The following is a 25,426-nucleotide window of genomic DNA, read 5'->3' as shown; positions in this document are numbered from 1 at the left end:
GAAATGTCTAAAAAATTTGAGCCAATTTAGCAATTCTGACTTCAGATTCCGATTCGGGAAAAAATACAAGGCAGTGTCTCGGAAATTTTTTTTTTGCTTGGCTATGTAATTAATAAAAAAATTATTCAAAAATAAGACGTTTTGAATCTATGTATAAATCTTATTTATTTTTCAGTATTATCATAAAATAATATAGAGGGATTCCACGGGTAAAACGAACAGTTGTCGGTGACAAGTTATCGATTTGGCTCAAATTTTTTAGGCGTATTCTACCTCTAAAAATACTCAACTAGCCAAAATTTCAAGCCCCTATCTCATAAAGAACACTCACAATCGTAAATTTCGTGAAAAGTGACATCATTCAAAATGAAGATCGAAAAATCCATTTCTTCTCGAAAAAATGTTAATTTTGGTCAAAAAAAAAATTGGAAAGATACTAGTCGATGGGAAATTTTCCAAAGAATCCAATGCCGTTGGAATGTTTGACCTATCTCTAAACGCATGCGCAGTAGATTAAAAAAACTGATTTTTTTAAAAAAATTCATAACTCAAAATGACCTATTTCGATTTGGCTCTAATTTTCAGGAAAGACAGCTGAAAAGCTATACTTTAAAATGGTTATACCTAAAATTTGCATATTTTGAGTTTTTAACCATTTTTATGCAAAATAGTGAGCTAATTCAATTTTTTTCAAGGTTTCCTTACAGTATTTGCTTTTTGTGCGCATGCGCAGTTATATAGACAAAAACTAAGCCCAAATTCAAAATCCTCGAAAAATTTCCAATCAGTTATCTATATTAACACTTCATTTTTATTTATTCTAAACAAATTTTAACAGAAAAAACAAATACAAGTTATAATTAAGAGCATTGCAAATATGAGAGTGATTGGAAATTTTTCGAGGATTTTGAATTTGGGCTTAGTTTTTGTCTATATAACTGCGCATGCGCACAAAAAGCAAATACTGTAAGGAAACCTTGAAAAAAATTGAATTAGCTCACTATTTTGCATAAAAATGGTTAAAAACTCAAAATATGCAAATTTTAGGTATAACCATTTTAAAGTATAGCTTTTCAGCTGTCTTTCCTGAAAATTAGAGCCAAATCGAAATAGGTCATTTTGAGTTATGAATTTTTTTAAAAAAATCAGTTTTTTTAATCTACTGCGCATGCGTTTAGAGATAGGTCAAACATTCCAACGGCATTGGATTCTTTGGAAAATTTCCCATCGACTAGTATCTTTCCAATTTTTTTTTTGACCAAAATTAACATTTTTTCGAGAAGAAATGGATTTTTCAATCTTCATTTTGAATGATGTCACTTTTCACGAAATTTACGATTGTGAGTGTTCTTTATGAGATAGGGGCTTGAAATTTTGGCTAGTTGAGTATTTTTAGAGGTAGAATACGCCTAAAAAATTTGAGCCAAATCGATAACTTGTCACCGACAACTGTTCGTTTTACCCGTGGAATCCCTCTATACAAAACACAAAATTATAAATTTATTATTTGACAGACAATGCAGACTGTATTTTTGATTTTAAGGAGCAAGTGGCCCAACTGTTATGGCACATTAAATATTTGATCGAATCATTGCTTAAACAATTTCGATGTTTTCTAATCGTTAAAGATCCTCGCGAAAAGAGTCTTTCGGCCGGTACAGATGTAGCTTACACACTCAAAATATCCCTGGCCATTAAAGGTAGAGTGGGATACACTTTCTCATTTTCCTTTCACTATTTCAAAATATCCTCATTGGTATCAGCAAGCTCTTGAGACAAGTATAGGTCCAATTCTAATCGCCAATTATTTTTTGTAGCTTTACTGCGTTTTCCGCTTTTTTGTGCTTTTCGGTTTTTAAATAACGAGAGTAAATCAATTTTTTCGAGTCCTTCTTCGTCATCTCCCAAATTTTGTGAATCGGTGGTAGAAGTTGAAGCAATTTCTGGTACTTCTTGCTGCCATAATACAACATAATATAAATTATTGGGTCTTTGCACTGAGATTATCGATATTGGACATAAAAAACATACATTTTTTAAAATAAAAGATGATATATAATACAAGGAATATATATTTAAAAAATCTGTTTTATTATTAACCAACTGAAACTTTCAATTTAGTTAAATTTAAATTCAAAAATTTTTTAATTTATTTAATTTATTTTTATTTTATTTATTTATTTAATTTATTTATTTTTTATTTATAATATAAAATTTATGATTTTTAATTTTATTAAATTTTAATTGAATAATTATTATTATTAAATTAGATACTAATGTGTCTGTTTTGTCGACAAGCATGTTGAATCCTATGACAACTAGAGGCAAAGTCACATTCTTGTCACTGCTAAGAGCTTCAGTCAACGTTTTGAAGTGTTAAAGAATCTTCATAATCTTTGTCATCAAAAGCCATTCATTATCTGATATCAGATATTTTTCCAAAGTTGGATTCATCTTGCACAAGAAAGTCAAAGCTCGTTGCATGCGCGTTCCAGTCTTAATCATCTCAAATGTAGAATTCCATCGGGTGGAAACATCCATTTTTGGCAAAAGCATCTTTTCACCACTTAAATTACAACAGCTTTCCAGTTTTTTACGCATTTGTTCTGATACATTCAATCTTTTAAAAAGTTTCCTCAGTTTCAGTAAAGGAAACTCTTCGGAATCTGATACGTTATCATCAGCCGAAAAATCTTCTCCTTCGAAATTATCGTTTACTTCTTCTTCTGCTACTTCATTTTCTCCAGCTTCCTCGTTTTCAATATCTCCATCGTAGTCATCTTCGTTATCTCCAACATGCATTGAATCGATCTTTAATTTATTTAATAAATCTTGCACACTGAAATGAAAAATATGAGCAAAACAGAGGAAGTGATGATCCTTTGAATCAAAGAACATCAAATTAGAAATTTCTCGCATGAAAACAGTATTTGCTGCCGCGTTGTCTAAAGTAATTCCTTGAACTATGTTTGTCAGCTCGGAATTGACAAGTGCAGAATGGAAAGTTTGTGCGATTTCTCGACCGGTATGTTTGCCATTCAAAGGGATGAAGAAAACTGTCAACGAATGTAACTCCCAATCATCATTTATGAAATGGGCTGTAACTCCAAAATACGATCGGTGTGCAACTGACGTCCAACCATCGCAAGTAAAAGAAATTTTTGATCAGTTATTTTGTAAAATTTCCATTACAATTTTTTCCATTTCGGAATATCTAGCTAACATCAGTGCTTTGAGCTCGTTTCGCATTGGTATATCAGCTTTTGGATTTAAATCGTGTGCAATTTTTGTGTTTTATTGTCATCAAAAAAAGTATATGGCAAATACTTCAGAGCTATCCAATCCACTACTATCTTGTTCAAAGTTTCTTGTTTAAAATAATATTAGAATAATTTGAAACATTTGTAATATTTAAAAAAAATTAATACTCGATTATGCAAAATATTAATCAATTTAAAACGTATTTCTTAGTATTTTATTTTTTGTTTTTTAATACTATTATATTTATTTTTATTACTTAATTTTTTAGTACTTTTTCCTGAATTTACAAGGTTACAAATTTCATCTTATTTTCAATAAAATTAAAATCAAGCTAGATGTTTGAAAAAATATTTTCATAAAATTTTATTACAAGTTATTTTGAAAAAATATGCAATATTTTTAGAATAAATAAGAATTAAAGACAGTGTACAACAAAGTATATTGATTTAAATTTTTGACTAGTTAGAAAACAGAATTATTATAATTTTACGTTTTGAGAAAGAAATAAAATGTTTCTTTCGATGTTGCGAATAAATGCTCATTGTATATACCTAACAATTACCTCTATTGATGTAGTAGGATTTTGGTTTGGATAAGTCAATTCATATTGATCAGGATGGAATTTCATAAGATGACGCTTTAAGCCAGCTGTATTGCCATCTTTCATTTTAATTTTTTTATCATTTGCATCAAGACTGGCATCTGCAGGACATTGTGTTTTCTCCGTTTTGATCGGAATTTTTCGAGGTTACCGCCATCACTTTTATCTTTTTCGATACTACATTAAAGAATTTATTATTATCTTAATTATACGTAATCAATTTGAACTTTCTAAATTTTTTAATTTTAAGAAAAATATTAATAAATAAAGTTCAACATATGAATTTAGTCAACTGTTAAAATTATTTTTAAGTGAAATAAAATTTCTTATGTTGGAAAGAGTGATCAATCCATTTAGATCAAGAAGTTAAAAAAATTAAATAAAGGTTATTGGTAAACCTGGTTACTAGTGTCTCCAAATCTTCGGAATTTTTTCTTTTCCGAAGTGAATTATCCGTATTTGACATTTAAAAGATTCTTAAATCAAATTATATTCTTGAACGAGAAAATCGTTTGCTTTTGACATTAAATCAAACGAACAAAAAAAATGAACAATTGAATTTATCGGATCGATTTTGTCAACGATAACATAATTACAACGAACGATAACGAGAATTGATCGTATCGTTATGTATCACTAGCTAGAGGTACGCGCTCAAACTTTTACAAAATTAATATTTGCGAATCAAAAATAATAACAAATGACTTTAAGATTATGGTGCAACATAGGTCATTTTTGGGGATAATAGTTGAAACATTAAGCCTCAATTTAAGCCCAAGTGGAAGGTTCTACGACCTTTTATTTTAGTGCTAGAGGTACTCAAAGTTAGCCAAAAACGCGATTTTTGAACATTTAAAATTGTTTTTCTCAAAAAGTAGAGCTGATAGGAACTTTTCGTTTACGGATTTGTGTTCAGCATGAAAAAACATATCAAAAACAGGTCTGACCTTTGCCGCACCAAAATCAGTGTTGGCCTGTGTTATCTGGGGAGGAAACATGTCTCCATTCACAAGATTGAGTGAGTTGTTGAATTTCAGCAACTCTGTTCGAAACAAAAGTTTTTGAAAGATGAGGCTGTGTCTGTATCCACTGCAAGGCAATCATCGAATCGGACCAAAGACAGGTTCTTATATTAGTAAGATGTAAGGCTGACTTTGTAGTTGTGTATAATCGAGAGAGAAGCAAGCATGCACACAATTCTAAACGAGGCAACGTCGAGGGACTTATAGGAGCAACTTTTGATTTTGAGCAAATTATCGATACAAAATTTTCACCTGTTTTATTAGTTGAACGTAAATATATACACGCTCCATAAGCCTTCTCGCTTGCGTCACAAAATCCATGCAGTTCTAAATTAATAAAATGGGAAATCAACGCGAATCGTTTAAATTGTAATTTTTCCAGTTGTGACAATTGATTTCGAAATTCCAACCAGGTAGAATGCATATTTAATGGGACAGACTCATCCCACGATGACCCTGCCTTCCAGAGTTCTTGAATCATGATTTTTGCAAAAACAATGACTGGGGCAAGTAATCCCAGAGGATCAAAAAGTTTGGAAATTTCCGATAACATAGTACGTTTTGTGATTTTTGGTATATTTTTATCTACATTAACAGAATATAATATTAGATCTTGTTTAAAATCCCATCGAATTCCAAGAGTTTTAATCGAGGAATTTGATTCTCGAGACATATGTGTAGTTTGAGAATGGTCAGAATTATCGATTACAAGCGAAGGGTGTTTAGACGCCCATTTACGAAGAATGAAACCTCCTTTCTTTAAGAGTTCGATTAATTCATTCCTAAGAGCCTTTGCCTTGTCAAGAGTTTCAGCCCCCGTCATACAATCATCATCAAAAAAATCATTTTTTAAAATTTGGGAGGCTAAAGAAAAATCTAGTTTTTCATCGTCAGCTAACTGACGTAAGACAGGAAGAGCGAATTATGGGGCGCATGAAGTCCTATATGTAACGGTATTTAGCAAGTATCTATCTATCTATCTATCTATCTATCTATCTATCTATTATTATTATTATTAATATTAATAATAATATTAATACTTCTTAAATATTATTTTTGTATTTTTTACAAATATTTTCGTCCAACCTTTTCTGAAAATTTAATTTAAATTTTTAGGAAATGTTCGTCACAAAAATTGACTAAATATTTAAATTACATTTTCACTCAACTTTCGGTATAAATTTTTAATAAATATTTAATTTAAATTTTTAGTCAACTTTTACGCCAAACATTTCACGAAACTTTAACTTAAATCTTCACTCAATTTTCGCGTCGAAAATTTCTGGAAAATTTAATTTAAATCTTCCGTCAAGTTTTACGCCAAACATTTACTCATTTTGGACATTTAAATCTTTATACAATTTTCTCTAAACTTTGCAATTAAAGTTTCCGAAGTTTGCAAATAAATCTTTAGGAAATTTTCAGGAAATTTTCGGTGCTGTGGGGGACATGTAGAGTTGTAAAATTTTTTTTTTTAATAAAATTTGAGATTTTGATAATTTTTCACCACTAAGATTTGTAATTCATGCATGCTAAAAACTATTGCGCAGCTGTAAAGGTTAAAGTAAACTATTGCGCAGCCTTTGAAGTTTTTAATTTTTAGTAAAGAAAAACATGAATTAACATGTGCAAGAACATGGACGTGTTCATGTACAAGTACTTATACATGAAACTGTAAAAGATCATGTACATTTTCTTGTACAAGTATCTTTCGTGTACAAGATCTTGCACCAGATCTTGTACAAGATCTCACACATGAACTTGTTCCAAATTCGTATGCATTTTCCTGTACAGGAACTGGTCAGAACTTGTACAAGTTCAGTTGCTGATCCTGTACAGGAAATTGTACAAGATCTTGTACCCACACAGCACATAAAATTTCCTGAATTTGTCCTGAATATTTCATTGAAAGATTCGAAAAATTTCAATGAAAGGTCCATGAAATTTTGATGCAAGCAATGAAATGTCCGCCTATAAGAAATATTGCAGTTCCGATTGTACGAAAAATTTCAGCGAAATGTTCAGGAAATGTGAGGATGAAAAATTACTGACATATTATTTTTTAATATTTGCGAAATAAAAAATTGAAATATGTTACAAATTTTTAAGTGAAATATGTGACCTGGACAGTTAAAAGGGACCTTTTGTCCGAAAAAATCGATTTTTTATTGATTGGTGATTCTGATAGAGAAAACTTTTTTCTATCAGAATCACCAAGCAATAAAAAATTAATTTTTTCGGACAAAAGGTCCCTTTTAACTGTCCAGGTCACATATTTTGAAAAGATTATTCATTAAAATTCTAGAAATATCGAAAGGAAATATTTCTATATTGTTAAAAATGCATATTTAGGCAATATTATTTGGATATATTTGTGAAAAATAAAAAAATGAATTACAGAAATAAATTGCGGTAGTGATTGTGAAAATATGTGACAAAATTTGTGTATTTAGTTAAATATATTCCAATGTTTTTTGGGTCACTGAAATAAAAAAACAAAACCTAAAACAAATTTTGTCACATATTTTCACAATCACTACCGCAATTTATTTCTGTAATTCATTTTTTATTTTTCACAAATATATCCAAATAATATTGCCTAAATATGTATTTTTAACAATTTAGAAATATTTCCTTTCGATATTTCTAGAATTTTAATGAATAATCTTTTCAAAATATTTCACTTAAAAATTTGTAACATATTTCAATTTTTTATTTCGCAAATATTAAAAAATTTTATGTCAGTAATTTTTCATCCTCACATTTCCTGAACATTTCGCTGAAATTTTTCGTACAATCGGAACTGCAATATTTCTTATAGGCGGACATTTCATTGCTTGCATCAAAATTTCATGGACCTTTCATCGAAATTTTTCGAATCTTTCAATGAAATATTCAGGACAAATTCAGGAAATTTTATGTGCTGTGTGGGTACAGGGATTTTTAGTATGGTATCTTGCTTTATGACTGCATGATGTGGCAGAAAAAATCCTGGTTCATTAATGTTATCCTTTGGATATTCTGACATATGTTCCAATGCAAAATATTCGTTAAGAAATTTATTACATTCACATTTTAATTCAGGTGATTTTTCAAGACGTTTTTCAAGATAGTTTAATCTGCGAGAAGCTATAGCATGAGAAGTACCAAGTTCTTGTTTTTTATCGTTAAAAGGGAGTCTAACAATGTATTTACCATCTTTTTCACGTTGAGTGGTTTTTGAAAAATATTCTTTCACATTTTTCTTCTTCAGGATAGAGTAATTTTGTTTTTGGTATTTCTTCCAACTCCCAAAATTTTGCAACAGTCGACTGAAGAGAAGGTTGATTAACTATCAAATTACATTGAAATTCTTGATATTTCAACGCTACATTTTTTAATTCACCCGCAATAATCCAATCGAAATGAGTTTTTTGGAGAACGGCGTTAGACTGTTCCTTCAGTGTTATTTTACCCTGACACATTAGTTGGAAAAATAATTTAATTCCAGTAAGAAGATCTACCGAAGTTGTTTTATAAAATTGTGGATCGGCCAGACGTATATTTTTTGGGATTCCGAGAGCCGATGTATCGATAGGAACCGAAGGTATATTATAATATTATTTGTTATTTGAGGTAAGACGAAAAATTCAAGACGTTTTTGGAACTTGTTGAATCGAGATTTATCAGTTCCTGAAACAACATGTTTAATTTCAGTACGTGTATTATGTATACCTGATACTAATATATCTACTGTAGTACGAGGCAATTTCAAAAACTTGTCCACTTCGTCAGTGATAAAATTGACTTGTGAACCAGCATCTAGAAATACACGACATTGTTTTGATTTTCCCTGATCTTTTATAACATCTACGATTGCCGTAGCAAGTAATGCTTCAGAAGAAACATTTGCATGACAGGAAGAAAGTTGTTTGTTTTGAGATTCTGAGACCTTAGTTTCAGAATTTGTGTCTGATTTCGAAAAAGAAGTAGAGTCTTCAAAGTGTAATAATGTATTATGCTTTTTATTACATTTACGACATGTCGATAATTTGCAATCATTTGAACGATGATTTTTACGGCAACAATTAAGACATAAGGTCGCCTTTTTGGCAGCTTCATACCGTTCTTTTGGCGAAAGATTTCTAAATTTCTCACAAGAGAATATTCCATGTTCTCCTTCACAATAATTACACGACATTTTTGTGTCAGAAGCAGAATATGATTGCGGTGAAGGAGAATTTTTTGTAGGTGGTTTTTTATCAGACTTTGATTTTTCCGATTTTTGATGACCTTGAACTTCTTCTAGTTGGGCGATATAACTTCAGTAGCTTCCTTGCGTAAACAACCCTAGGGATGATAAAACTTTTCGATATCCGATGTATTATAATTGTCATCAATTAATGATTTAAACAAATCGCGAAATCCAAGCCACGTATAGAAACTTCCATTAAATGTAGGTAAATTTAGTGATGGAAGCTTTCCAAAAAATAGTGATTCTGAAGGAATTGTTTGATTATGAGCATTTGGAAGGGAATTAGAATTTCTAGGCTGAGGAGCATTAACATTCGAGGTATTTTAAAGTGTGGTAGCCTTACTTAACGCTTCATAATATTTTTCATCAAATTCATCACGATACGTTTCATGAGAATCGGAATCTTCCTCGAGTTCTTCTATTTCAAGCCGACAAGTTTCAAAATTAACGCGGTTTTGTTCAATTTCTTTCAGTCTTTTTTCTAGAATCGGAAAATCTCTTTCATAAGTAAATGAGTCAAGATATTTTTTAAAATTAGTAAGCACACGCTTAGCATTACTACGCTGAGTCCTGAGGATCTTTATTCGTGCTTCCGACATTTTTTTATATAATCAACGAGAAACCAATGTTTAAAAGTCAGAAACAGAGAACAAGTTGGTTAAAAAGAAGGAAATTGGACAATCATTAGACTTGCTTTATGTTGATAGAACCAAGCAGCTTCCTTCTGTCAGGCACCTCTGGAACTGACGTGATGACTACGATAGTATGACTTATACACGAGAACAAAGTCATTTACGGTGACCACTACACCAGCGACGAATTAGTCCACTGTCATGTATTGACAAGCAAATGTTTATTAATTTATATTGTATGAGTTACTGTTACACTCGCTATTTTTATGTTCTGCATCTATGTAACTTATGCATGAACGACGACAATTTACACAAAAGTTTGGTTTTGATTTTTAATGATTCAATATCAAGTGTTCACGCATTGTTCCACTACAAGTTTTAATTGTTCACACGAGTGATCACTTGCACTTAACTTCCTCGAGAAGGTTCAAATTAATAATGTTTATTTTTCAACTTCCGTAGTACTTAACTCACAGAAGTATCCGGCTCGAAGGACCATATGTTATCTCACTTTAGTTTAACGGACTTTAGGAAATAAAATAAGACACAAGTAATTTTATTATAAATATTTGAACAATAAAATATTATTAATTTATTAGTGGTAAGTTAAATACATTAGGTGTACAACGCTTGAACCGACAATGTGTACGGGCAGAGTGCTTAACAGTAACTAAACTTGTGGAAAATTAAAACTAGAGCTTGTTTTGGAAAAAATAAAGCTTGGCAACGCTGTTTTCCAGTTTAGAAAATATGGCAACAATGTCTAGGTGATTTTCGAAATTCGAAAGAATATTGGTTGCAAAAAAAGGTTTGCTAGGTACATAGGTTTATTACCCTTAATCTGCAGTGCGTAGTTATTGAGACCGTAAGTCATAAACGGCTTACAACCCTTGCGGACGGCACATGTTTTTACCTGAATGTACTAGTAAAAATTATCTTTTTTAAACGTGCCAAAACGAAGCAGCGAGAGATTTCGATAAATAAAAAAAAATACATTTATAACTCTATTATAGTGTAAAAAAAATTTTTTTAAGGCATGCGCAGTAACACTAGCTTATAACACAGTTTTTCTGACATATCAAATTGAGAGTTCCTCGTGAACAGCGATATCGGACGCACGCGTTGCCTTTGCTCGCAAAGATTTCAAACCGTTCTCTGAACTTTCTGTGCTCATTGGTGCTTTTATCTTGATCTCAGCTGATCTGAGATCTGTGTTAGTTTTTCAAAGCGTAGTTATTCTGCCTGCTTCACAGGCTCTGTGTTATTTCCCAAGTGTTCGTTTTTAGGTTAGAGCCGGCCATCGTGCTGCGATCGTGCAGCCGAGGCATGGCCTCCGGCGCATCATTGATGGATTTTACCGATTAGTCGTCTACTCTCGACAACTCGGAGATGGAAAGGGCGGCGGTAAATTTGATCAACTTTAAAAACAGTAGATCACGTCAAAACTCGGAAACATCGATCGATTTGGACCCAGCTTCGAAACGTCTCCGCGAAAGCAATACGGCTAGCAACATGCCCCCCCATCGAATGAATCGAAAAAACCAGGCGACCCTGTTTCGAACGACAACCGCAAATCGCTCAAGTATGAAAACTCAATCAAAAATAATTGTCCAGTTTTCATTCAACGCGATCCAAAATCAAGTTACGCGTTAAAAGATCTTCATCATGTCTCCGTCGGTAAAATGCTCCATTCCCTTTACCCGGGTAAGGTAATTTCGATTCACCCAAGCGGTCGAGGTAAAGTTCGCGTCATCACGAACAGCGGTAGATCAGCAAACCAAATCGTGTCAGACCTCACATTAAAATCAAAAGGCCTAATTGGGATAATTCCCTCTAGTTTCGTCACATGCCAGGGCATCGTTAATAACATCGGCCTTGACATCTGTACAGAAGAGATTCTAAAAAACGCAGAAATCTTAGGCCAGGGCGGTAAGGATTGCAAAATTATTGGTGCTATGAGATTCAATCGCCGTAAAGTGGAAGAAGGCAAACCTGACTCCTACGTACCCTCCACCACCGTTCTTTTTACTTTCCAAGGAACTACCATCCCAGAACGCGTTCCTGATCCTCGCATGTGCATGAAATGCTTACGTTTTGGGCACATAGCGAAAAACTGCAAATCAAGCCCTAGATGCCACCAATGTGGCAATTCAACTCCGCACGACGAATCGAACCAATGCAGTCATGCATCAGGTCCTCCAAAGTGTGTGAACTGTGCTGGTCCACACAAATCAACGTCAAAGCTGTGCCCAGAATTCTTATTTCAAAAAGAGATTCGCTATTACGCGACAATGCACAAGATGTCGTTCAATGAAGCAAAACAAATCCTTTGTCTGAAAAAAACCTCAAATCTCGCAAGTGCCTTTAACTTTTCCGATTTCCCTGACCTAGGAGATTGTCTAACTCCCTTAATATCTCATCCAGTTCACTCTCCTCATCCTCAAAGTAGAACAATCTCCCCACAGACCTCACAGAAGACTTTTTCACAACAAGCTTCCTCTCCGAAAAACCACACACTACCGAAAAATTCCAAGAACTCAACAACATCCTTCTTCGCCACACACCTCAACAACGGGAGATCTGCCAACGTTATACCTATAGGTATAACCGAGCCGAGCCGTTATAACGGCTCGGCACTCTTTTTGAATCCTAACACCCCTCCGTTCCAGAAACCTGCACCCCCTCCTACCAATATCTCTCCTGCAAACGCAGATTCACTCTCTTCTTTACTTACTTGGTTACACAACCAAGTCAAACACATTTCTGCCTCCTCTCCTGAAACAGCAAAACATAATCAAACACTCCTCACCAACATCACGGAAACATCCGTTTGCTACTAGATCCTACAAATCACAAAGATGGCCAATCTTCCTAAATTAAATCTCCTGCAATGGAATTGTCGTGGCGTCTTCAATAAGACGCACGAACTCCAAAAACTCTCTCACAATTTTGATATACTCCTGCTCTGCGAATCCTTTTTAAAGCCCAACAAAAGAGACAATATAAATCCCCTTAAAGAATTCAATATAATTAGACAAGACAGAATAGTAAACTATGTTTGTTCAAATGCACGGAATTTTTTCAAAGAATTCGATGATTCAGACCTTATCATTTTGAACAATGGCTCTGGTGGGTCGCCCTCCGAACCCAGGTTCTTGTTTGGATCTCACTTTTATCTCTCCAAATCTGTATCCGATTTCCTCCTGGAATGTGTACGAGGACCCCTTGGGCAGTGATCATTTTCCAGTTTTCACCTCACTAGGTCTCTCAATTCCCATTTCAACCTTTTCATCCTACAAATATAACCTCAGAAATGAATTGGATTCTTTTTTCCAACAATCTCCGTGAATCTATTGACTCTAATGCAGATCTCTTAAACTCCAATGACACAGTTTCCGACTACAATAATTTTACTGACCTTATAGACTCCGCAATAAATTCAGTCTGCTTTCAACGCAATGCCATACACAACAATAATATTCACACAGATCGTCCAAGGAAACCTATTGTTCCAGCACCCTGGTGGAATTCTAAATGCGACGAGGCTATAAAGGACAGGAAAATAGTCTTAAGAAGATACAAACGCCACTCAAATTACGAGAACTTTCTCTACTACAAAAAAAGAAGGCCATAGTTAAGCGTACTGTTAACGAAGCTAGACGTCAATCTTTTCGAGTTTTTTGCGATTCCTTAGACAGACACACTCCTCTCTCTAAGGTCTAGTCTGTTGTAAAATCCTTTAAGAATCGTTTCACACAACCTCAGAAGGCCTCATGTTCAGCAGACAAAGAAACAATAGCTAAACTTCTAATAGATGAAACCTGCCCTCCTACAGCATATTTCGAAAAATTCCCTAACAATTTTGACAGCAATCAATTTTTAGAAACGCCCTTTACCCTTTCTGAACTATCACTGGCTATTAGATCATGTAGAGTTAAGTCATCCCCATGTCTTGACAAAATCGACTTTAATACTATCCAACACCTCCCAGATGAAGCCCGTTCAGCACTTTTATCAATTCTCAATAAATTAATCTCCAGTGGCACCTTTCCCCCTTCTTGAAATAACTTCCTCGTTTTTTTTATTCCAAAATCCACTCCAAATAAATTCCGACCTATTTCCTTAGCCTCCTGTCTTTTCAAAATTCTCAGTCCCTACCAGTTCGGTTTCAGAAAGGGCAGATCCTGCTCGGATAACCTAGCGCTGATTTCCACAGAAATCTGGTCAGGCCTACGTCAACGCGAATACGTTGGCGCTTTGTTCCTCGACATTAAAGGCGCATTCCCTAGTATAATGCGAACTTCAAATCCCATAAAAATTTTGCCCGTTTGGAAAAACTCCGCAATCAAGCACTAAGGGTGGCCGTAGGTTATAGGCAAAGCACCCCTATTAATGTTATGATGGCTGAATGCTGCGAACCGCCATTAAGATCTAGATTCAACTTTCTTGCTAAAAAATATCTCCTCAGAGTCTTTTCAAATTCCACCCGTCCCCTCCCGACCAGACTTTTGGATCTTTCGGAACTCACTATAGACTCCAACGTCAAATTTAATTACCCCCTTCTTATCGCTTTTGAAAAAACGAAAGCTTACAGCGAATATATTAGAAGTAAGGACACACACTCTTTTTCACCGATGGTTCCAAATCAGAAACATACCATGTAGCCGGTTACGCCTTAGTCTGCCCCTCGTTGCATTTAACTTCCAAATTCTTTTCACACTGGATCATATCATTAATTTTAACCTTTCTAATACCGTAATTTTTTCCGACTCCCTTAGTGTCCTTAATAATTTAGCTTCTGGACATGCCTACAAAATTAAATATTATATAATCTTCGCAATAAAAAATAGGTTACATGTTCTTTCAAACCTCAACCGCCCAACAACTCTGGTCTGGATTCCCGGACATACAGGAATAGATGGTAATGAAGAAGCTGATAAAGCGGCTAAGGAAGCAACCACTAATCCCATCCTACTAAATACTCCACTCTCCTTTTATGATTTTTCTTTTATAGCACGGAAACAATTAGTCGACAGCTGTAACACCCATTTTATAGAATTATGCAAGATCAAGGGATCCCAATACACTCAGTATTACTACAAACCCAGGAAAAAGCCATGGTTTGCAAACTTTATAGCTCGCAGACTATGGATCACCACAATCTGCCGTGTTAGAGCAAATCATTACAACGTAAATGCCAGCCTAGCGAGGAAAAATATTATTGACTCTAGTAACTGCCCACACTGTCCCAACGTAGAAGAGGATTTTGATCACGTTCTCTGGTCCTGTCCCAGATTCGATTCCCTCCGTCCGGATTTAATTAATGCTCTTTCAAGAGCACTAAAATGCTCCCCTCCTTTCAGTAGTGTCCAATTTCTAACTAATCCTATTCCTAGAGTTGTTTCCTACGTTTTCAGATTTTTAAAACGTGCTAATTTAAAAATTTAAACCTACAGTTTAATTCCTACTACATTCGTTTTTCTCTTTTATCAACTTTTCGCGCCTAAAATTAATTTTCTCTCTTTACACACTTCAGGAGACCCAGAGAAGCACTGATTTTCACATTAGAGCTGTGTAGAAGTTTTGCCGGGGACCTTTCCCTCCATACGGATTGAGTAGTCTGGAGTTTGCTACTATTTTTATTTCAGTTCATATTTACCACCCTTTTGCTGATTGTCTATCATTCATATTAAGCCTTATTCACATACCAGGTCATGGCTGAATATACATGCGCGTTGCAACAGTATGAGCCAACGTCAACCCTTATTACTACTACTATATCAAATTGAAACAAAAAACATATCAAAATTATTGCGTTGCAACGTTTTCATTAGTTTTTTGTCTGAATTTGATGTGCTTAGAACAATGTATGTTCTTTTGATACTTCAAGAACATCTCAGGGATATCCTAATTTTCGTTTCACGTCATATCCACGTAATATAGTAGTTTCATAAATTGTCCAAGTCAAAGTCCATATCAAATCAAAAGTCAAAGTGTTACAAAATCGCACCCCCGTGTTATACTTGCTAATTGAATATGATCGTTCTGGCTTTAAACGAAAAAGGGGTGAACCGAAAATTACTCCTTTAGAAACTAGAGATTAAGAGTAGAGGTATTGTTAATAAATAAAAAAATATAATAATAAATACATAAATAAGAACTAAAAAAATATAATAATTTTTAAATATCTAAATGTTTTTCTTTTTTTATTCAGAAAAGTGAGGATTTGTATAATGAAATTACCAATTTAAAAGAAATATTATTAAAAAGACACAACACGTTACAACCTTTTTATGGCGATCTTAGAACATTGATTTAGCCTGAAGAATTCTTCGTTATCATGAATGAAGAATAATACAAAGTGGAGTCTTGCTTGCAAGCATTGGATGCAACATTTATAATTTTCTTCGCCTTAGATTGCGAATACCCGAAAGCCTCTTCGAAGTTATGGCGATTCATTCAGTTGGCAATACAGTAAAACCCCGACTTACGCTATCCCGTTTTACGCGAATTCGGAGATACGCGGTTTTTTATGGCCGCGCAAATTAACTCGTAAGTAATTAATAAATAATTTATTATTGTTTTTATTCATAAAAATGTAAATAGTTTTATTACTTGATATTTTATTAAACATATTTCTTCTAAGTTCTAAATTATTGTATTTATTTTATATGAAAACTTAAACCCCGATTTACGCGAATTCGACTTACACGGTCGTCGCTCGGTCCCACCTATCGCGTAAGTCCGGGATATTACTATATACGATATTGAAATTAGTGGCGAAACTGTTATTAAATCTTAAGGCATGTACGTGATAAGCATAAAACCGAAATTTAAAAAAATTAAAATCCTCTGCATTCGACTTCATCCATTCAACAGCCACAAGAAAATGTTTCATCAACTCATGATAAAGATAAAAAAAATTTTTAAAAGATTTTCTATCAATGATTACTTCTGATGAAGTCAATTATTTTGATGAGTTGAGCGATAGTAAAACTGATGAGGAAGATATAAGTTGGATTGATGAATGTCAAATTAATTAAATAAACACATGATGCCGCCGAAAAAAAATGTTAATGATTCGGTACTTCGGTTTTCCGAAAAATTATAATAATTGAATGACATACCAAGAGTTCCGTGTCAATAATATTTTAAACGACGCCTCAAAAAAATTTAATTCTACTCTGCAGTCTGTTAGAAAGGAAGTAAGCGATAGGTTTAAAAAACGTGGTACCACTGAAAGCTATTTATCGGAAATAGACGATGTTTTTGAAAATTTTTCGAAGCCATTCAAAACCAGGAGTGGGATTACAAATAACGACAGCGCTACGAAGATTTCGCTACGTAGCGATTCAAAGCTACATTCACTTTAAAAAATTTTCTAGCTATCGGGTGACTTAAAAAAATGGTATTATTTTTATAGATTTAGGTTGGTACAATTGTTTTTCTGTGTATTTTTTTCTCATATTTGCTTTATTTTATAATTTAACAATAATAATAAACTATTTACTTTTCTTTTTTATATTAATAATTAAATATTTATTGCATTTATATTTATTATCTTTTTCATAGGATTAAAAGTTTCTATTAGACATTGTCTAAAATGGGAAAAAAATTTAATTAAAAAAATTTTGAAGATATAACCTCAGAAATAGAATTTTTGTTCTCACGCAAGGGTTCACTAAAAAAATGTATAGGGCATTTTTTGTGAGTTAAAGAGTTTTTCAAAAAATGAAACTTTAAATTAATTTAATTAAAAAAATTTATCAATTTTTAAATTTAGGCTGGTAAAGATTATCCTAATTTAAAATTTTTATTTATTAAATTAAATTAAAAAAATTTATTTCCCTTTATAAATTATTTTAACATTAAACTAGATAATTTATTTTTAAAGTTGTTATTTATTAAATTAATAGGTTATTTGCAATATTAAAGTATAATTTATTTCGTCACTAGTTAATTATTTTATTTGAAACTAACAGTTGGTAAACATGAAGTTAGAGAATTGATTTCACCTTCATGTTGTATTTGTTTGCTACGTAGATAAAATATTTTAGGAAATTGACATGAATTCTATGTCAATGTCCTTATTTAGAGGGGTTATGTTTATAGTTTCTTCTAAATTACAATCTTGCAGTTTAAGCTTTGAAAAAATTGTCAACGGTATTTTATTTTGGCCATGATTTGGAACAAATTTCACTAAAGTATGTAAGTTTTTAATTCTAAATAACAAAAAGCGCTACATAGCAACTAGCGCTATTAGTAATCCCACTGCAGGTCTTTTATAAAAATATTTCCGTTGTTGCGCAATTTATTCTATTAAAGAAAGTTATAAAAAAAATTTTGTTAGTTACCGTAAATTATAGTATAATAATCTTTGTATTCATTCCGTCATTCATTCACATTTTCTTAGTACTTGAATTTTCTCATTATTATTAGATTATATATACATATATATCTTTACTTTGATAATTAGGGTTCTCGACGGTTTCTACCTGAAATTTTTGTTGTCAAAACAGCTTTTGGTTGAGAGTTCATAAGATGGTCGATGACCTTTTAAATACTGTAATGAAAGGGGTCGCTGAAACCGTATATGACCATGAAAATTTTTTTTGACGACCCATTTTCCCGCAACCACCCCCTTGCACCTACTCACGGGGGTTGGAGTTTCAAAAAAAAAATCGAGTAGTGTGTCAATTCCAATGTTTTTTGGGTCGCTTAATCCGAAAAATACCACTAAAAACAAATCCTTAACCCCCTACAACCCCTGGGAGGGGGTTGGAATTTCATTGTTCACGAAAAGTCGAGTACGGTGTTTAATCCTATGTTTTTTGGGCCGCTTAATCCGAAAAATACCACTAAAAACAAAAAAATCGAGTAGTGTGTCAATTCCAATGTTTTTTGGGTCGCTTAATCCGAAAAATACCACTAAAAACAAATCCTTAACCCCCTACAACCCCCTGAGAAGGGGTTGGAATTTCAATTTTTACAAAAAGTCGAGTACGGTATCTATTCCTATGTTTTTTTGGTCGCTGAAATCAAAAAACACCAACAAAAACACATTCTTTACCCTTTTAACCCCCTACAACCCCTGGAGGGGGTTGGAATTTCATTTTTCCCGAAAAGTCGAGTACGGTGTCTAATCTTATGTTTTTTGGGTCGCTGAAACCAAAAAACATCACCAACAATAAAGTTTTCTAGAAAGTTACCTATGATTACACAAATACGCACCTACAAAGTCTTAAGGAAATTTATTTTTCTACACTTAGCGCCGTGAAAAATGATATTCCAACCCCCTCCCAGGGGTTCTAGCGGGTTAAGGGGGTAAAGAATTTGTTTTTGGTGGTGTTTTTTGATTTCAGCGCCCCAAGAAACGTAGGATTAGACACCGAACTTGACTTTTTGTGAAATTTAAAATTTTAACCCCCTCCCAGAGGGTTGTACGGGGTTAAGGAAAGAAAGGATTTGTTTTCAATAGTGTTTTTGGGATGAAGCGACCCAAAAAAACATTGGAATAGACACCATACTCAATTTTTTTTTAATTTGAAACTCCAACCCCCGTGAGTAGGTGCAAGGGGTGGTTGCGGGAAAATGGGTCGTCAAAAAAATTGTTAATGGTCATATTCGGTTTCAGCGACCCCAAAAACATAGGAATATGGGGTTGTGTTTTTTGGGACCTGAATTTTTTTTTGTGCCTGTGTTATTATTGGAGCAATATATGATCGTAATCGTGAACTTCTGAGGAAAACGAATATGTCAAAATAAATTAAACAGTGTTTATATTTAAAAATTTTATAATTTTTTTGAAAAACTCATTAAGCGTCATAAAATAATATTGTCATTAAGCCCGAGAACGTCATACAGGCCCCCGCTGTAATTGACTTACTCGAGGTCTGAGCCCGGGACAGGCCGATAGAGTGAGGATATACCACGTCCCTTTTCAGGACCCAATCCGTGATCGCTCGATTCGTCCTAACAGTCTTGGGTTAAGGGAAATTTTTTTATTATTGTATATGCGATATAGATGATAACCGTTTAATCCCAGTGAGTGGAAGTGGTGTATTCATACTTAACTTACCAACACCTATCCCCGAGGATGCCACTCAGGCCTACCGTAATATCTGCCACTCGCGAGAACTTAATATAGGCCCAGATTGGTAGAGTGGGGGTATAACACTTCTCCTCAATGGAGTGAAACGGCTACTGCTGATGTAAGATAAACATAGAGCAACCGACTACCGTTTCAACAACATTGTAGTAGTGTTGCTAAAAAAAGATTCTAATAGTCTCAGGTAACTTAACTTGATTATTATAAAGTTTATAATATTTTTCTGCAATTTGTCGATCAATAACTTACTGCAGGTGTTGAATCTTCTTATATTATATTTGTGTTTTTCATTTTTGTATTGGGCCCAAAAAATATATTCCTATTTTTGTATAGTATTAATAATTATATATGTATTTTAAAGATAAATATGGATATGGCATGATATTGGTATTGAAGATATTTGTTTCTTTTGGTTGTCTTAAATGTTTCATATAAAAAATACTTCAATCCATTTAGTTTTTTTGGTATTAAATAACATTGGCATTAAAGATATTACGATTTTGAGGATAAAGAAAGATATTGGATAACATTAGTATTGAATATATTTTAATAATGCAACAAAAATATTGATTGTTTTATAATAGTGGAAGCTGTCTTTTGGAAAAAATTTTTGGTATTGGGTAATTTTGGCATTAAAGATATTTGGATTTTGAGGATAATAAAATATGATATTGGATAACATTGGCATTGAATATATTTCGATATTGAAAAAAAAATATTGACTGTTTGAGAATAGAGGATGCTGGCTTTTGGAAAAGTATTTAAATAGATAGAAAGAGGTTTGAATATTGTTTTAAGGGTTAAAATTGTTTTATGGGTTAAATAATAGTTTGTGAGTTGAATATTGATTTGAATATTAATAAAAAGTGCAGAGGAAAATAAGTTCAATAATAATCATTATCGAAAATGATGTAATGTGGAAAAAGATTAAACAACGCTAATTCACGTTCATAAAAGACTATCATTGTTGCATTAGTTAGCTGAATTATAGTTAATGCAATATTTTATAGGTGAAACACATGTAAGTAAATTTTTTAAAGCAATAAACTAAAATAAACGATTTGTTTTGAAAATTGGCTTTATCAACAGTTTGAAAGTTGAAGAAGGATACCATGTCGAACATAGAAGAGTATTTTATTTTAAGTAATGAAGATTTTAAAATTATTGAAAATGTAAATGAAATGTTAAATGATATGCACATGTATAAATTTCAAGAATTATCAAAAAATGATTCAAATTCTTTTTTCATTATGCAAAGTACTTTGTATTTACAAATGCTTGATTTAATTGTTCCAATTAGAGAAAGAGTTAAACATATTCAAATAGTTTTTAGCGGTAATAACAATTCTGGTCATTGGATTTGTGTTTATTACGATGGAGTAAGACTTTATATTTTTGATAGCCTTAATGCAGGGTGTTTGAATATTCACCAAATAGAATATTTAATTAGATTGTTCCCTTTTAAACCAACAGAATTTTTTGTAGATGTTGATCAACAACCGATTGGTACAGTTAAGTGTAAAGTATAATGCAATAGCATTTGCAACATCTGTATTGGTTAACAGTGTAAATTAAAAGATTAATTTATGAAACTGATAATAATATAATGAGCAAGCATTTGATATCATTTTTTGAAAACAATTAATTAAATAATTTTCCGTCAGTTAGAATGTCTAATATTAGGATTTCGATTTGTAGAGAATGATTGGAATTGTCTTTTCATAAATCGAGCTAAAGAAGTTCAAAATGGTGAACTAAACCTTTCATATTTTTAAAGACTTTTCCCAGTAAAAATGACAACAGAGTTCTGTCTACTGAAACTGAGAATGAAAAGAAAATACCCAAAGAAAAAAGTTTGTCCTGTAAGATGAAGAAATTATCTACAGAAATTGAAGAGGGATTTACATGTTGATGTAAATTCAGTATGCACAACAGAAAATAATAAGAAAATAATTTCTAGTCTTATTGTTAGGGAAAATTTTGATCCTATGACATATCCTACAATGTTTCCTTATGGTGATCCTGGATGGACTGTTAACCTTAAGCATACTCAAGGTACTTGTAATTTTATTCATTTACAATTTTATATGTATCGTCTTTCATAGAGAAGAAAAAAGCGTGGATTGACACATGTGCGTTTAACTATTTGTTTACGTACACAAATTTGCGATTCAGAAACTTTAAATAAAATGATATGTGCTGAAATCACAGAGGAAATAAAGAATCCAGAACCTTTTAACATTGTAAAGCGATTTTAAGTTCATGGGCCTTGTGGTAAACAAAATAGGAATTCACCCTGCATGGATCCTGAGATGGGTCATTTAAATGTATTGCTGACAATTCGACGATCGTAGCATTGTATAATCTTTATTTGAGTACAAAATTTAAAGGTCATATTGACTGGGCAATAATAGGTATTATATTATTATAACACCATAATGTTGAAATAGTAATACAGTAACGATTACAAAAATAATATTATTATGTTTGTGAGATCAAAATTCCAAAAAGTGTCCGTCAAATAAAAATAAATTTTTAATTTTTCATAAAAAATTGCAGATATCTCGCGCGTTTACGCGCGTTTCTTTTAGCTAGTTTAAAATAAAACAGTTGAATATATGTACTTGCTAAATAATACTAAAGGAATTATATCAAATATAATTCAAGCTCAATTATGGAAAGAAAAATGTGCCTTGCATGATGATGAGCCTGGATCAAGACGACTACCTTTAATACTTTATTTCGATGAGTATGAAACAAATAATCCCCTTGGTGGTCATAAAGGAATATCCAAATGTGGAGCTATATATGCTAAGTTGCCAAGTCTTCCCACGGAATAGGTATCAAGCAAAAATAGAAAATATTTTTTATTTACTTTATTTAATACATTAGATCACACTGTTTTTAGAAATCCAATCATATTTCAAAAAGTCATAAGCGAATTACAGTTTCTTGAGAAAGAAGGAATAAAACTAGATTTTTCAAATGGTTCACATTTATATTTTGATTTAATTTTATTTATTAGCGATAACCTTGGCATCAATTGAATATGCGGTTTTGTAGAAAGTTTTAATAAAACCCACTTTTGCCGTTTCTGTTTAATAAAATCTCAAGATATGAATACTGTATTTAAGGAAAACGATTGCAATTTGAGAACTATTGAAAATTATGAAGCTGATGTACGAATACTTGCGCCAAGTTTGTCAGGAATAAAGGAAGAATGCATATTTAACAAAATATGCATATTTTATATTATTCAAAAATTTTCATTGGACGTTATGCATGACTATTTGGAGGTTGTTTGTAGAAACGATCTTGCTTTATTGTTAAATTATTATATGAAGAAAAAAAATTAACTTAACGTATTTTAACAAAAAGTTACAATCATTTTATTATGGAGCTAATCCTAATATTAATAAACCTCCTGAAGTATTAGACACATTTAAAAAATAATTATATTAAACTTCCCAGTAAAAAATAAAAGATACAAGAAACACTGATTCCGGTTACAAGCTCAATAGCTGGTAAACGAATCAGTGAGAATCTCGGATACAAGGACTTTTCGGTAACCAAAATGCTTATAAGCTTGTAAACGCATTGAAACCGACGACTTTTGTGGGGTTTTTAATCAAGAAGAAGCAATCAAATGGATGCAGAAACGTTATGAAATTAAATTAGAAGCAAAAATAAATGATTATTTATTAAAGAAACGTACATTTAAACAAAAACCATTATTCTTACTAATTCTAACCTCTGCATTAAAAACATTGTGAAAACACTCTTTTGTTGGTAATTTTAACATGCTAATCGGAAAATAAGGCTTTCTACCTTACTGACATTGGATATTAATTTAACGCGGGTTTTTCGATTTTCCAATTTTAAAAGCAATTCAAAATAATAAAAATATTATTAAACATAATAAAGTGCTCATTTTTAATTTTCTTTCCCCCATTTAATTACATAATTTTAGATTGCTTTTAAAATTGGAAAATTAAAAAACTCGCGTTAAATTAATATCCAATGTCGGTCACGGTGAGCTTCGTTTAGGTTCAACCTAAACTGCATGACCCTTCTCAGGCTTTTTTTTATATCAATTCGGTGATGCCTCACGATCATTTTAAGACGAAAATTAAAATAATCGTTGGAGGGAAACTCAAATTATATTGATTTTTAAATTTTTTTTCTAGGTTATTGAAGATATTTTCATTACAATACCGTTTGGTAAAATACTTATTGCTTCAAAAGCTACAATTTAACATAAAAATAGATTATATATAATAATTAAACCATTTTGATACATAGAATTAAGAAAATGGTTAAAAATAGTCGAAAAAACTGAAAATTTTCTAATTTTTTAAACTTTACTCCTTTATTTAACGTTATTTCAATAAAGTCATGTAGAAGTGAATTAAAGTACATAAAATTTCCTGTAAATAAAAAAAACTCTTCTATCTAGTACCGTTACAAAAATATGGTCATTTGAATTTTAAATTTAATGGATAAATAGTTAAAATTTAACATTAGGTCTAGATTATTTGGTAAAATTGTTTTCGCAGAACCTCATCTCAATTCCATAATATAATACGTATAAGAAGGTTTAATCTTGAACAGTTTCAAATTGAAAAAACTGATTTATCTCACTTACATCGAAAGTTACATTGGTTTAAAGAATGTCTATTTCTATAAGAGAGATTTGAGTAGTTTTTAAAAATCCGTTTATTTTGAAAAATGCAACATAATTATATTTAAAATATTTACTTTTTTAAAAAGTAAATGGTAAGGTACAAATATTTGGTAACAACCACGATATTTTTAAAATGCGTGAAGGCCGTTGTATTCACAAAGAGCGCGATTTAATCTTCTAGGATAGTCCGAATGAGATGGAGATACCTTGTATTTTGTCCAAATATTTTTGAAATCTGAGTGTACGGATTCAATGGCTTGCTCACTAAAAAATTCAAGACCACATTGCTTAGCTGTACAAAAGTCGAGGACGTGATAAAATATTGCATGTACTTTTGGAGTTACGGAAATATTCAGTTCTAAGTAACTTTCCTTGAACACAATGATTATTCTATTAAAATCTGGATGCAATTTTTTACTGAAACATGCGTCTACAACATTTTTAAAGGCTTCTAAAGCCTTAATGTATTTCAAGCATCCAATATTTTTGCTTCTTGAACGTAACAAATCGAGATTTTTTAACAAGATCTTGCACGAGTTTCCGTTGAACGACGGGCTTCCGTGAGTAATGTCACGCTGAACATTACAAGTCTTTACCCAAGATAAAGCATCTTCCTCACATTCGGTTAATAACACAGGCACACAAAAAAAAAAAGTTGTCTGTTTCTTGAACTACACATGAGGGGCTGATAGCAAAAATGGGTTAAAAAAACAATCAGAGCGAAAGTGAGTTAAGTTTTTTTGGGCGTAAAAACGGATTAAATAAATAGTACGGGCGAAAAAGGCTTACTTCAATTTGGGAGTAAAAATGGGTTATATCGCTAACCCACTTTTGCCCGTAGTCAAAAGTTGACTCGTTTTTGTTAGGGAGTATGGGAAAACAAT

This window comes from Leptopilina boulardi, unplaced genomic scaffold (genome assembly GCF_019393585.1).
Source record: "Leptopilina boulardi isolate dan_hultmark-lab unplaced genomic scaffold, ZJU_Lbou_2.1 LbouV2_44, whole genome shotgun sequence".
NCBI lineage: Eukaryota > Metazoa > Arthropoda > Insecta > Hymenoptera > Figitidae > Leptopilina > Leptopilina boulardi.
Note: the sequence above shows the minus strand (reverse complement) of the source record.